Genomic DNA, 18,671 nt, shown 5'->3' on the forward strand with positions numbered 1-18,671 from the left:
TTACCCTGCCCAGATGGACTATAAATACATAACGTTACCCTGACCAGATGGACTATAAATACATAACGTTACCAATTAGTTTACCCTGCCCAGATGGACTATAAATACATAACGTTACCCTGACCAGATGGACTATAAATAAATAACGTTACCAATTAGTTTACCCTGACCAGATGGACTATAAATACATAACGTTACCCTGACCAGTTGGACTATAAATACATAACGTTAGCCTGACCAGATGGACTATAAATACATAACGTTACCCTGACCAGATGGACTATAAATACATAACGTTACCCTGACCAGATGGACTATAAATACATAACGTTACCCTGACCAGATGGACTATAAAAACATAACGTTACCCTGACCAGATGGACTATAAATACATAACGTTACCCTGACCAGATGGACTATAAATACATAACGATACCAATTAGTTTACCCTGCCCAGATGGACTATAAATACATAACGTTACCCTGACCAGATGGACTATAAATACATAATGTTACCCTGACCAGATGGACTATAAATACATAACGTTACCCTGACCAGACGGACTATAAATACATAACGTTACCCTGACCAGATGGACTATAAATACATAACGTTACCCTGACCAGATGGACTATAAATACATAACGTTACCCTGACCAGATGGACTATAAATACATAACGTTACCATGACCAGATGGACTATAAATACATAACGTTAACAGTTAGTTTACCCTGACCAGATGGACTATAAATACATAACGTTACCCTGACCAGATGGACTACAAATACATAACGTTACCCTGACCAGATGGACTATAAATACATAACGTTACCCTGACCAGATGGACTATAAATACATAATGTTACCCTGACCAGATGGACTATAAATACATAATGTTACCCTGACCAGATGGACTATAAATACATAACGTTACCCTGACCAGATGGACTATAAATACATAACGTTACCCTGACCAGATGGACTATAAATACATAACATTACCCTGACCAGAGGGACTATAAATACATAATGTTACCAATTAGTTTACCCTGACCAGATGGACTATAAATACATAACATTACCCTGACCAGATGGACTATAAATACACAACGTTACCCTGACCAGATGGACTATAAATAAATAACGTTACCCCTGACCAGATGGACTATAAATACATAACATTACCCTGACCAGATGGACTATAAATACATAACGTTACCCATTAGTTTACCCTGACCAGATGGACTATAAATACATAACGTTACCAATTAGTTTACCCTGACCAGATGGACTATAAATACATAACGTTACCCTGACCAGTTGGACTATAAATACATAACGTTAGCCTGACCAGATGGACTATAAATACATAACGTTACCCTGACCAGATGGACTATAAATACATAACGTTACCCTGACCAGATGGACTATAAAAACATAACGTTACCCTGACCAGATGGACTATAAATACATAATGTTACCCTGACCAGATGGACTATAAATACATAATGTTACCCTGACCAGACGGACTATAAATACATAACGTTACCCTGACCAGATGGACTATAAATACATAACGTTACCCTGACCAGATGGACTATAAATACATAACATTACCCTGACCAGATGGACTATAAATACATAATGTTACCAATTAGTTTACCCTGACCAGATGGACTATAAATACATAACATTACCCTGACCAGATGGACTATAAATACACAACATTACCCTGACCAGATGGACTATAAATAAATAACGTTACCCTGACCAGATGGACTATAAATACATAACATTACCCTGACCAGATGGACTATAAATACATAACGTTACCCTGACCAGATAGACTATAAATACATAACGTTACCCTGCCCAGATGGACTATAAAAACATAACGTTACCCTGACCAGATGGACTATAAATACATAATGTTACCCTGACCAGATGGACTATAAATACATAACGTTACCCTGACCAGATGGACTATAAATACATAACGTTACCCTGACCAGAAGGACTATAAATACATAACATTACCCTGACCAGATGGACTATAAATACATAACGTTACCATGACCAGATGGACTATAAATACATAACGTTAACAGTTAGTTTACCCTGACCAGATGGACTATAAATACATAACGTTACCCTGACCAGATGGACTATAAATACATAACGTTACCCTGACCAGATGGAATATAAATACATAACGTTACCCTGACCAGATGGACTATAAATACATAACGTTACCAATTAGTTTACCCTGCCCAGATGGACTATAAATACATAACGTTACCCTGACCAGATGGACTATAAATACATAACGTTACCAATTAGTTTACCCTGCCCAGATGGACTATAAATACATAACGTTACCCTGACCAGATGGACTATAAATAAATAACGTTACCAATTAGTTTACCCTGACCAGATGGACTATAAATACATAACGTTACCCTGACCAGATGGACTATAAATACATAACGTTACCCTGACCAGATGGACTATAAAAACATAACGTTACCCTGACCAGATGGACTATAAATACATAACGTACCCTGACCAGATGGACTATAAATACATAACGTTACCAATTAGTTTACCCTGCCCAGATGGACTATAAATACATAACGTTACCCTGACCAGATGGACTATAAGTACATAACATTACCCTGACCAGATGGACTATAAATACATAACGTTACCCTGACCAGATGGACTATAAATACATAACGTTACCCTGACCAGATGGACTATAAATACATAACGTTACCCTGACCAGATGGACTATAAAAACATAACGTTTACCCTGACCAGATGGACTATAAATACATAACGTTACCCTGACCAGATGGACTATAAATACATAACGTTACCAATTAGTTTACCCTGCCCAGATGGACTATAAATACATAACGTTACCCTGACCAGATGGACTATAAATACATTTATTTTTTATTTTTTTATTTATTTCACCTTTATTTAACCAGGTAGGCTAGTTGAGAACAAGTTCTCATTTGCAACTGCGACCTGGCCAAGATAAAGCATAGCAGTGTGAGCATACAACAAAGAGTTACACATGGAGTAAACAATTAACAAGTCAATAACACAGTAGAAAACAAAGGGGGGTCTATATACAATGTGTGCAAAAGGCATGAGGAGGTAGGCAAATAATTACAATTTTGCAGATTAACACTGGAGTGATAAAAGATCAGATGGTCATGTACAGGTAGAGATATTGGTGTGCAGAAGAGCAGAAAAGTAAATAAATAAAAACAGTATGGGGATGAGGTAGGTGAAAAGGGTGGGCTATTTACCAATAGACTATGTACAGCTGCAGCGATCGGTTAGCTGCTCAGATAGCTGATGTTTGAAGTTGGTGAGGGAGATAAAAGTCTCCAACTTCAGCGATTTTTGCAATTCGTTCCAGTCACAGGCAGCAGAGTACTGGAACGAAAGGCGGCCAAATGAGGTGTTGGCTTTAGGGATGATCAGTGAGATACACCTGCTGGAGCGCGTGCTACGGATGGGTGTTGCCATCGTGACCAGTGAGCTGAGATAAGGCGGAGCTTTACCTAGCATAGACTTGTAGATGACCTGGAGCCAGTGGGTCTGGCGACGAATATGTAGCGAGGGCCAGCCGACTAGAGCATACAAGTCGCAGTGGTGGGTGGTATAAGGTGCTTTAGTGACAAACGGATGGCACTGTGATAGACTGCATCCAGTTTGCTGAGTAGAGTGTTGGAAGCCATTTTGTAGATGACATCGCCGAAGTCGAGGATCGGTAGGATAGTCAGTTTTACTAGGGTAAGCTTGGCGGCTTGAGTGAAGGAGGCTTTGTTGCGGAATAGAAAGCCGACTCTTGATTTGATTTTCGATTGGAGATGTTTGATATGAGTCTGGAAGGAGAGTTTGCAGTCTAGCCAGACACCTAGGTACTTATAGACGTCCACATATTCTAGGTCGGAACCATCCAGGGTGGTGATGCTAGTCGGGCATGCAGGTGCAGGCAGCGACCGGTTGAAAAGCATGCATTTGGTTTTACTAGCGTTTAAGAGCAGTTGGAGGCCACGGAAGGAGTGTTGTATGGCATTGAAGCTTGTTTGGAGGTTAGATAGCACAGTGTCCAAAGACGGGCCGAAAGTATATAGAATGGTGTCGTCTGCGTAGAGGTGGATCAGGGAATCGCCCGCAGCAAGAGCAACATCATTGATATACACAGAGAAAAGAGTCGGCCCGAGAATTGAACCTGTGGCACCCCCATAGAGACTGCCAGAGGACCGGACAGCATGCCCTCCGACATAATGTTACCCTGACCAGATGGACTATAAATACATAACGTTACCCTGACCAGACGGACTATAAATACATAACGTTACCCTGACCAGATGGACTATAAATACATAACGTTACCCTGACCAGATGGACTATAATACATAACGTTATACCCTGACCAGATGGACTATAAATACATAACGTTACCATGACCAGATGGACTATAAATACATAACGTTAACAGTTAGTTTACCCTGACCAGATGGACTATAAATACATAACGTTACCCTGACCAGATGGACTACAAATACATACGTTACCCTGACCAGATGGACTATAAATACATAACGTTACCCTGACCAGATGGACTATAAATACATAATGTTACCCTGACCAGATGGACTATAAATACATAATGTTACCCCTGACCAGATGGACTATAAATACATAACGTTACCCTGACCAGATGGACTATAAATACATAACGTTACCCTGACCAGATGGACTATAAATACATAACATTACCCCTGACCAGAGGGACTATAAATACATAATGTTACCAATTAGTTTACCCTGACCAGATGGACTATAAATACATAACATTACCCTGACCAGATGGACTATAAATACACAACGTTACCCTGACCAGATGGACTATAAATAAATAACGTTACCCTGACCAGATGGACTATAAATACATAACATTACCCTGACCAGATGGACTATAATACATAACGTTACCCATTAGTTTACCCTGACCAGATGGACTATAAATACATAACGTTACCAATTAGTTTACCCTGACCAGATGGACTATAATACATAACGTTACCCTGACCAGTTGGACTATAAATACATAACGTTACCCTGACCAGTTGGACTATAAATACATAACGTTAGCCTGACCAGATGGACTATAAATACATAACGTTACCCTGACCAGATGGACTATAAAAACATAACGTTACCCTGACCAGATGGACTATAATACATAATGTTACCCTGACCAGATGGACTATAAATACATAATGTTACCCTGACCAGACGGACTATAAATACATAACGTTACCCTGACCAGATGGACTATAAATACATAACGTTACCCCTGACCAGATGGACTATAAATACATAATGTTACCCTGACCAGATGGACTATAAATACATAACGTTACCCTGACCAGACGGACTATAAATACATAACGTTACCCTGACCAGATGGACTATAAATACATAACGTTACCCTGACCCAGATGGACTATAAATACATAACGTTACCCTGACCAGATGGACTATAAATACATAACGTTACCCTGACCAGAGGGACTATAATACATATGTTACCAATTAGTTTACCCTGACCAGATGGACTATAAATACATAACATTACCCTGACCAGATGGACTATAAAAACATAACGTTACCTGACCAGATGGACTATAAATACATAAGTTACCCTGACCAGATGGACTATAAATACATAACGTTACCAATTAGTTTACCTGCCCAGATGGACTATAAATACATAACGTTACCCTGACCAGATGGACTATAAATACATAATGTTACCCTGACCAGATGGACTATAAATACATAAGTTACCCTGACCAGACGGACTATAAATACATAACGTTACCCTGACCAGATGGACTATAAATACATAACGTTACCCTGACCCAGATGGACTATACAAGTACCCATAACGTTACCCTGACCAGATGGACTATAAATACATAACGTTACCATGACAGATGGACTATAAATACATAACGTTAACAGTTAGTTTACCCTGACCAGATGGACTATAAATACATAACGTTACCCTGACCAGATGGACTACAAATACATAACGTTACCCCTGACCAGATGGACTATAAATACATAACGTTACCCTGACCAGATGGACTATAAATACATAATGTTACCCTGACCAGATGGACTATAAATACATAATGTTACCCTGACCAGATGGACTATAATACATAACGTTACCCTGACCAGAATGGACTATAAATACATAACGTTACCCTGACCAGATGGACTATAAATACATAACATTACCCTGACCAGAGGGACTATAATACATAAAGTTACCAATAGTTTACCCTGACCAGATGGACTATAAATAACAAACGTTACCCTGACCAGATGGACTATAAATAAATAACGTTACCCTGACCAGATGGACTATAAATACATAACATTACCCCTGACCAGATGGACTATAAATACATAACGTTACCCATTAGTTTACCCTGACCAGATGACCTATAAATACATAACGTTACCAATTAGTTTACCCTGACCAGATGGACTATAAATACATAACGTTACCCTGACCAGTTGGACTATAAATACATAACGTTACCCTGACCAGTTGGACTATAAATACATAACGTTAGCCTGACCAGATGGACTATAAATACATAACGTTACCCTGACCAGATGGACTATAAAAACATAACGTTACCCTGACCAGATGGACTATAAATACATAATGTTACCTGACCAGATGGACTATAAACATAATGTTACCCTGACCAGATGGACTATAAATACATAACGTTACCCTGACCAGATGGACTATAAATACATAACGTTACCCTGACCAGATGGACTATAAATACATAACGTTACCCTGACCAGATGGACTATAAATACATAACGTTACCCTGACCAGATGGACTATAAATACATAACGTTACCCTGACCAGATGGACTATAAATACATAACGTTACCCTGACCAGATGGACTATAAATACATAACGTTACCCTGACCAGATGGACTATAAATACATAACGTTACCCTGACCAGATGGACTATAAATACATAACGTTACCCTGACCAGATGGACTATAAATACATAATGTTACCAATTAGTTTACCCTGACCAGATGGACTATAAATACATAACGTTACCCTGACCAGATGGACTATAAATACAACGTTACCCTGACCAGATGGACTATAAATACATAACGTTACCCTGACCAGATGGACTATAAATACATAACGTTACCCTGACCAGATGGACTATAAATACATAACGTTACCCATTAGTTTACCCTGACCAGATGGACTATAAATACATAACGTTACCAATTAGTTTACCCTGACCAGATGGACTATAAATACATAACGTTACCCTGACCAGATGGACTATAAATACATAACGTTACCCTGACCAGATGGACTATAAATACATAACGTTACCCTGACCAGATGGACTATAAATACATAACGTTACCCTGACCAGATGGACTATAAAACATAACGTTACCCTGACCAGATGGACTATAAATACATAACGTTACCCTGACCAGATGGACTATAAATACATAACGTTACCCTGACCAGATGGACTATAAATACATAACGTTACCCTGACCAGATGGACTATAAATACATAACGTTACCCTGACCAGATGGACTATAAATACATAACGTTACCCTGACCAGATGGACTATAAATACATAACATTACCCTGACCAGATGGACTATAAATACATAATGTTACCAATTAGTTTACCCTGACCAGATGGACTATAAATACATAACGTTACCCTGACCAGATGGACTATAAATACATAACGTTACCCTGACCAGATGGACTATAAATACATAACGTTACCCTGACCAGATGGACTATAAATACATAACGTTACCCTGACCAGATGGACTATAAATACATAACGTTACCATTAGTTTACCCTGACCAGATGGACTATAAATACATAACGTTACCAATTAGTTTACCCTGACCAGATGGACTATAAATACATAACGTTACCCTGACCAGATGGACTATAAATACATAACGTTACCCTGACCAGATGGACTATAAATACATAACGTTACCCTGACCAGATGGACTATAAATACATAACGTTACCCTGACCAGATGGACTATAAATACATAACGTTACCCTGACCAGATGGACTATAAATACATAACGTTACCCTGACCAGATGGACTATAAATACATAACGTTACCCTGACCAGATGGACTATAAATACATAACGTTACCCTGACCAGATGGACTATAAATACATAACGTTACCCTGACCAGATGGACTATAAATACATAACGTTACCCTGACCAGATGGACTATAAATACATAACGTTACCCTGACCAGATGGACTATAAATACATAACGTTACCCTGACCAGATGGACTATAAATACATAACGTTACCCTGACCAGATGGACTATAAATACATAACGTTACCCTGACCAGATGGACTATAAATACATAACGTTACCCTGACCAGATGGACTATAAATACATAATGTTACCAATTAGTTTACCCTGACCAGATGGACTATAAATACATAACGTTACCCTGACCAGATGGACTATAAATACATAACGTTACCCTGACCAGATGGACTATAAATACATAACGTTACCCTGACCAGATGGACTATAAATACATAACATTACCCTGACCAGATGGACTATAAATACATAACGTTACCCATTAGTTTACCCTGACCAGATGGACTATAAATACATAACGTTACCAATTAGTTTACCCTGACCAGATGGACTATAAATACATAACGTTACCCTGACCAGATGGACTATAAATACATAACGTTACCCTGACCAGATGGACTATAAATACATAACGTTACCCTGACCAGATGGACTATAAATACATAACGTTACCCTGACCAGATGGACTATAAAAACATAACGTTACCCTGACCAGATGGACTATAAATACATAATGTTACCCTGACCAGATGGACTATAAATACATAACGTTACCCTGACCAGATGGACTATAAATACATAACGTTACCCTGACCAGATGGACTATAAATACATAACGTTACCCTGACCAGATGGACTATAAATACATAACATTACCCTGACCAGATGGACTATAAATACATAATGTTACCAATTAGTTTACCCTGACCAGATGGACTATAAATACATAACATTACCCTGACCAGATGGACTATAAATACATAACGTTACCCTGACCAGATGGACTATAAATACATAACGTTACCCTGACCAGATGGACTATAAATACATAACGTTACCCTGACCAGATGGACTATAAATACATAACGTTACCCTGACCAGATGGACTATAAATACATAACGTTACCCTGACCAGATGGACTATAAATACATAACGTTACCCTGACCAGATGGACTATAAATACATAACGTTACCCTGACCAGATGGACTATAAATACATAACGTTACCCTGACCAGATGGACTATAAATACATAACGTTACCCTGACCAGATGGACTATAAATACATAACGTTACCCTGACCAGATGGACTATAAATACATAACGTTAACATTAGTTTACCCTGACCAGATGGACTATAAATACATAACGTTACCCTGACCAGATGGACTATAAATACATAACGTTACCCTGACCAGATGGACTATAAATACATAACGTTACCCTGACCAGATGGACTATAAATACATAACGTTACCAATTAGTTACCCTGACCAGATGGACTATAAATACATAACGTTACCCTGACCAGATGGACTATAAATACATAACGTTACCAATTAGTTTACCCTGACCAGATGGACTATAAATACATAACGTTACCCTGACCAGATGGACTATAAATAAATAACGTTACCAATTAGTTTACCCTGACCAGATGGACTATAAATACATAACGTTACCCTGACCAGATGGACTATAAATACATAACGTTACCCTGACCAGATGGACTATAAATACATAACGTTACCCTGACCAGATGGACTATAAATACATAACGTTACCCTGACCAGATGGACTATAAATACATAACGTTACCCTGACCAGATGGACTATAAATACATAACGTTACCCTGACCAGATGGACTATAAATACATAACGTTACCCTGACCAGATGGACTATAAATACATAACGTTACCAATTAGTTTACCCTGACCAGATGGACTATAAATACATAACGTTACCCTGACCAGATGGACTATAAATACATAACGTTACCCTGACCAGATGGACTATAAATACATAACGTTACCCTGACCAGATGGACTATAAATACATAACGTTACCCTGACCAGATGGACTATAAATACATAACGTTACCCTGACCAGATGGACTATAAATACATAACGTTACCCTGACCAGATGGACTATAAATACATAACGTTACCCTGACCAGATGGACTATAAATACATAACGTTAACAGTTAGTTTACCCTGACCAGATGGACTATAAATACATAACGTTACCCTGACCAGATGGACTATAAATACATAACGTTACCCTGACCAGATGGACTATAAATACATAACGTTACCCTGACCAGATGGACTATAAATACATAACGTTACCCTGACCAGATGGACTATAAATACATAACGTTACCCTGACCAGATGGACTATAAATACATAACGTTACCCTGACCAGATGGACTATAAATACATAACGTTACCCTGACCAGATGGACTATAAATACATAACGTTACCCTGACCAGATGGACTATAAATACATAATGTTACCAATTAGTTTACCCTGACCAGATGGACTATAAATACATAACGTTACCCTGACCAGATGGACTATAAATACATAACGTTACCCTGACCAGATGGACTATAAATAAATAACGTTACCCTGACCAGATGGACTATAAATACATAACATTACCCTGACCAGATGGACTATAAATACATAACGTTACCCATTAGTTTACCCTGACCAGATGGACTATAAATACATAACGTTACCAATTAGTTTACCCTGACCAGATGGACTATAAATACATAACGTTACCCTGACCAGATGGACTATAAATACATAACGTTACCCTGACCAGATGGACTATAAATACATAACGTTACCCTGACCAGATGGACTATAAATACATAACGTTACCCTGACCAGATGGACTATAAAAACATAACGTTACCCTGACCAGATGGACTATAAATACATAACGTTACCCTGACCAGATGGACTATAAATACATAACGTTACCCTGACCAGATGGACTATAAATACATAACGTTACCCTGACCAGATGGACTATAAATACATAACGTTACCCTGACCAGATGGACTATAAATACATAACATTACCCTGACCAGATGGACTATAAATACATAATGTTACCAATTAGTTTACCCTGACCAGATGGACTATAAATACATAACGTTACCCTGACCAGATGGACTATAAATACATAACGTTACCCTGACCAGATGGACTATAAATAAATAACGTTACCCTGACCAGATGGACTATAAATACATAACGTTACCCTGACCAGATGGACTATAAATACATAACGTTACCCTGACCAGATGGACTATAAATACATAACGTTACCCTGACCAGATGGACTATAAATACATAACGTTACCCTGACCAGATGGACTATAAATACATAACGTTACCCTGACCAGATGGACTATAAATACATAACGTTACCCTGACCAGATGGACTATAAATACATAACGTTACCCTGACCAGATGGACTATAAATACATAACATTACCCTGACCAGATGGACTATAAATACATAACGTTACCCTGACCAGATGGACTATAAATACATAACGTTAACAGTTAGTTTACCCTGACCAGATGGACTATAAATACATAACGTTACCCTGACCAGATGGACTATAAATACATAACGTTACCCTGACCAGATGGACTATAAATACATAACGTTACCCTGACCAGATGGACTATAAATACATAACGTTACCAATTAGTTTACCCTGACCAGATGGACTATAAATACATAACGTTACCCTGACCAGATGGACTATAAATACATAACGTTACCAATTAGTTTACCCTGACCAGATGGACTATAAATACATAACGTTACCCTGACCAGATGGACTATAAATAAATAACGTTACCAATTAGTTTACCCTGACCAGATGGACTATAAATACATAACGTTACCCTGACCAGATGGACTATAAATACATAACGTTACCCTGACCAGATGGACTATAAATACATAACGTTACCCTGACCAGATGGACTATAAATACATAACGTTACCCTGACCAGATGGACTATAAATACATAACGTTACCAATTAGTTTACCCTGACCAGATGGACTATAAATACATAACGTTACCCTGACCAGATGGACTATAAATACATAACGTTACCCTGACCAGATGGACTATAAATACATAACGTTACCCTGACCAGATGGACTATAAATACATAACGTTACCCTGACCAGATGGACTATAAATACATAACGTTACCCTGACCAGATGGACTATAAAAACATAACGTTACCCTGACCAGATGGACTATAAATACATAACGTTACCCTGACCAGATGGACTATAAATACATAACGTTACCAATTAGTTTACCCTGACCAGATGGACTATAAATACATAACGTTACCCTGACCAGATGGACTATAAATACATAACGTTACCCTGACCAGATGGACTATAAATACATAACGTTACCCTGACCAGATGGACTATAAATACATAACGTTACCCTGACCAGATGGACTATAAATACATAACGTTACCCTGACCAGATGGACTATAAATACATAACGTTACCCTGACCAGATGGACTATAAATACATAACGTTACCCTGACCAGATGGACTATAAATACATAACGTTAACATTAGTTTACCCTGACCAGATGGACTATAAATACATAACGTTACCCTGACCAGATGGACTATAAATACATAACGTTACCCTGACCAGATGGACTATAAATACATAACGTTACCCTGACCAGATGGACTATAAATACATAACGTTACCCTGACCAGATGGACTATAAATACATAACGTTACCCTGACCAGATGGACTATAAATACATAACGTTACCCTGACCAGATGGACTATAAATACATAACGTTACCCTGACCAGATGGACTATAAATACATAACATTACCCTGACCAGATGGACTATAAATACATAATGTTACCAATTAGTTTACCCTGACCAGATGGACTATAAATACATAACGTTACCCTGACCAGATGGACTATAAATACATAACGTTACCCTGACCAGATGGACTATAAATACATAACGTTACCCTGACCAGATGGACTATAAATACATAACATTACCCTGACCAGATGGACTATAAATACATAACGTTACCCATTAGTTTACCCTGACCAGATGGACTATAAATACATAACGTTACCAATTAGTTTACCCTGACCAGATGGACTATAAATACATAACGTTACCCTGACCAGATGGACTATAAATACATAACGTTACCCTGACCAGATGGACTATAAATACATAACGTTACCCTGACCAGATGGACTATAAATACATAACGTTACCCTGACCAGATGGACTATAAATACATAACGTTACCCTGACCAGATGGACTATAAATACATAACGTTACCCTGACCAGATGGACTATAAATACATAACGTTACCCTGACCAGATGGACTATAAATACATAACGTTACCCTGACCAGATGGACTATAAATACATAACGTTACCCTGACCAGATGGACTATAAATACATAACGTTACCCTGACCAGATGGACTATAAATACATAACGTTACCAATTAGTTTACCCTGACCAGATGGACTATAAATACATAACGTTACCCTGACCAGATGGACTATAAATACATAACGTTACCCTGACCAGATGGACTATAAATACATAACGTTACCCTGACCAGATGGACTATAAATACATAACGTTACCCTGACCAGATGGACTATAAATACATAACGTTACCCTGACCAGATGGACTATAAATACATAACGTTACCCTGACCAGATGGACTATAAATACATAACGTTACCCTGACCAGATGGACTATAAATACATAACGTTAACATTAGTTTACCCTGACCAGATGGACTATAAATACATAACGTTACCCTGACCAGATGGACTATAAATACATAACGTTACCCTGACCAGATGGACTATAAATACATAACGTTACCCTGACCAGATGGACTATAAATACATAACGTTACCCTGACCAGATGGACTATAAATACATAACGTTACCCTGACCAGATGGACTATAAATACATAACGTTACCCTGACCAGATGGACTATAAATACATAACGTTACCCTGACCAGATGGACTATAAATACATAACGTTACCCTGACCAGATGGACTATAAATACATAACGTTACCAATTAGTTTACCCTGACCAGATGGACTATAAATACATAACGTTACCCTGACCAGATGGACTATAAATACATAACGTTACCCTGACCAGATGGACTATAAATACATAACGTTACCCTGACCAGATGGACTATAAATACATAACGTTACCCTGACCAGATGGACTATAAATACATAACGTTACCCATTAGTTTACCCTGACCAGATGGACTATAAATACATAACGTTACCAATTAGTTACCCTGACCAGATGGACTATAAATACATAACGTTACCCTGACCAGATGGACTATAAATACATAACGTTACCCTGACCAGATGGACTATAAATACATAACGTTACCCTGACCAGATGGACTATAAATACATAACGTTACCCTGACCAGATGGACTATAAAAACATAACGTTACCCTGACCAGATGGACTATAAATACATAACGTTACCCTGACCAGATGGACTATAAATACATAACGTTACCCTGACCAGATGGACTATAAATACATAACGTTACCCTGACCAGATGGACTATAAATACATAACGTTACCCTGACCAGATGGACTATAAATACATAACGTTACCCTGACCAGATGGACTATAAATACATAACGTTACAATTAGTTTACCCTGACCAGATGGACTATAAATACATAACGTTACCCTGACCAGATGGACTATAAATACATAACGTTACCCTGACCAGATGGACTATAAATACATAACGTTACCCTGACCAGATGGACTATAAATACATAACGTTACCCTGACCAGATGGACTATAAATACATAACGTTACCCTGACCAGATGGACTATAAATACATAACGTTACCCTGACCAGATGGACTATAAATACATAACGTTACCCTGACCAGATGGACTATAAATACATAACGTTACCCTGACCAGATGGACTATAAATACATAACGTTACCCTGACCAGATGGACTATAAATACATAACGTTACCCTGACCAGATGGACTATAAATACATAACGTTACCCTGACCAGATGGACTATAAATACATAACGTTAACATTAGTTTACCCTGACCAGATGGACTATAAATACATAACGTTACCCTGACCAGATGGACTATAAATACATAACGTTACCCTGACCAGATGGACTATAAATACATAACGTTACCCTGACCAGATGGACTATAAATACATAACGTTACCAATTAGTTTACCCTGACCAGATGGACTATAAATACATAACGTTACCCTGACCAGATGGACTATAAATACATAACGTTACCAATTAGTTTACCCTGACCAGATGGACTATAAATACATAACGTTACCCTGACCAGATGGACTATAAATAAATAACGTTACAATTAGTTTACCCTGACCAGATGGACTATAAATACATAACGTTACCCTGACCAGATGGACTATAAATACATAACGTTACCCTGACCAGATGGACTATAAATACATAACGTTACCCTGACCAGATGGACTATAAATACATAACGTTACCCTGACCAGATGGACTATAAATACATAACGTTACCAATTAGTTTACCCTGACCAGATGGACTATAAATACATAACGTTACCCTGACCAGATGGACTATAAATACATAACGTTACCCTGACCAGATGGACTATAAATACATAACGTTACCCTGACCAGATGGACTATAAATACATAACGTTACCCTGACCAGATGGACTATAAATACATAACGTTACCCTGACCAGATGGACTATAAATACATAACGTTACCCTGACCAGATGGACTATAAATACATAACGTTACCCTGACCAGATGGACTATAAATACATAACGTTACCCTGACCAGATGGACTATAAATACATAACGTTACCCTGACCAGATGGACTATAAATACATAACGTTACCCTGACCAGATGGACTATAAATACATAACGTTACCCTGACCAGATGGACTATAAATACATAACGTTACCCTGACCAGATGGACTATAAATACATAACGTTAACAATTAGTTACCCTGACCAGATGGACTATAAATACATAACGTTACCCTGACCAGATGGACTATAAATACATAACGTTACCCTGACCAGATGGACTATAAATACATAACGTTACCCTGACCAGATGGACTATAAATACATAACGTTACCAATTAGTTACCCTGACCAGATGGACTATAAATACATAACGTTACCCTGACCAGATGGACTATAAATACATAACGTTACCAATTAGTTTACCCTGACCAGATGGACTATAAATACATAACGTTACCCTGACCAGATGGACTATAAATAAATAACGTTACCATTAGTTACCCTGACCAGATGGACTATAAATACATAACGTTACCCTGACCAGATGGACTATAAATACATAACGTTACCCTGACCAGATGGACTATAAATACATAACGTTACCCTGACCAGATGGACTATAAATACATAACGTTACCCTGACCAGATGGACTATAAATACATAACGTTACCAATTAGTTTACCCTGACCAGATGGACTATAAATACATAACGTTACCCTGACCAGATGGACTATAAATACATAACGTTACCCTGACCAGATGGACTATAAATACATAACGTTACCCTGACCAGATGGACTATAAATACATAACGTTACCCTGACCAGATGGACTATAAATACATAACGTTACCCTGACCAGATGGACTATAAATACATAACGTTACCCTGACCAGATGGACTATAAATACATAACGTTACCCTGACCAGATGGACTATAAATACATAACGTTACCAATTAGTTTACCCTGACCAGATGGACTATAAATACATAACGTTACCCTGACCAGATGGACTATAAATACATAACGTTACCCTGACCAGATGGACTATAAATACATAACGTTACCCTGACCAGATGGACTATAAATACATAACGTTACCCTGACCAGATGGACTATAAATACATAACGTTACCCTGACCAGATGGACTATAAATACATAACGTTACCCTGACCAGATGGACTATAAATACATAACGTTACCCTGACCAGATGGACTATAAATACATAACGTTAACATTAGTTTACCCTGACCAGATGGACTATAAATACATAACGTTACCCTGACCAGATGGACTATAAATACATAACGTTACCCTGACCAGATGGACTATAAATACATAACGTTACCCTGACCAGATGGACTATAAATACATAACGTTACCCTGACCAGATGGACTATAAATACATAACGTTACCCTGACCAGATGGACTATAAATACATAACGTTACCCTGACCAGATGGACTATAAATACATAACGTTACCCTGACCAGATGGACTATAAATACATAACATTACCCTGACCAGATGGACTATAAATACATAACGTTACCAATTAGTTTACCCTGACCAGATGGACTATAAATACATAACGTTACCCTGACCAGATGGACTATAAATACATAACGTTACCCTGACCAGATGGACTATAAATACATAACGTTACCCTGACCAGATGGACTATAAATACATAACGTTACCCTGACCAGATGGACTATAAATACATAACGTTACCCATTAGTTTACCCTGACCAGATGGACTATAAATACATAACGTTACCAATTAGTTTACCCTGACCAGATGGACTATAAATACATAACGTTACCCTGACCAGATGGACTATAAATACATAACGTTACCCTGACCAGATGGACTATAAATACATAACGTTACCCTGACCAGATGGACTATAAATACATAACGTTACCCTGACCAGATGGACTATAAATACATAACGTTACCCTGACCAGATGGACTATAAATACATAACGTTACCCTGACCAGATGGACTATAAATACATAACGTTACCCTGACCAGATGGACTATAAATACATAACGTTACCCTGACCAGATGGACTATAAATACATAACGTTACCCTGACCAGATGGACTATAAATACATAACGTTACCCTGACCAGATGGACTATAAATACATAACGTTACCCTGACCAGATGGACTATAAATACATAACGTTACCCTGACCAGATGGACTATAAATACATAACGTTACCCTGACCAGATGGACTATAAATACATAACGTTACCCTGACCAGATGGACTATAAATACATAACGTTACCCTGACCAGATGGACTATAAATACATAACGTTACCAATTAGTTTACCCTGACCAGATGGACTATAAATACATAACGTTACCCTGACCAGATGGACTATAAATACATAACGTT

Source organism: Oncorhynchus kisutch, linkage group LG22 (assembly GCF_002021735.2).
Source record: "Oncorhynchus kisutch isolate 150728-3 linkage group LG22, Okis_V2, whole genome shotgun sequence".
Taxonomy (NCBI): domain Eukaryota; kingdom Metazoa; phylum Chordata; class Actinopteri; order Salmoniformes; family Salmonidae; genus Oncorhynchus; species Oncorhynchus kisutch.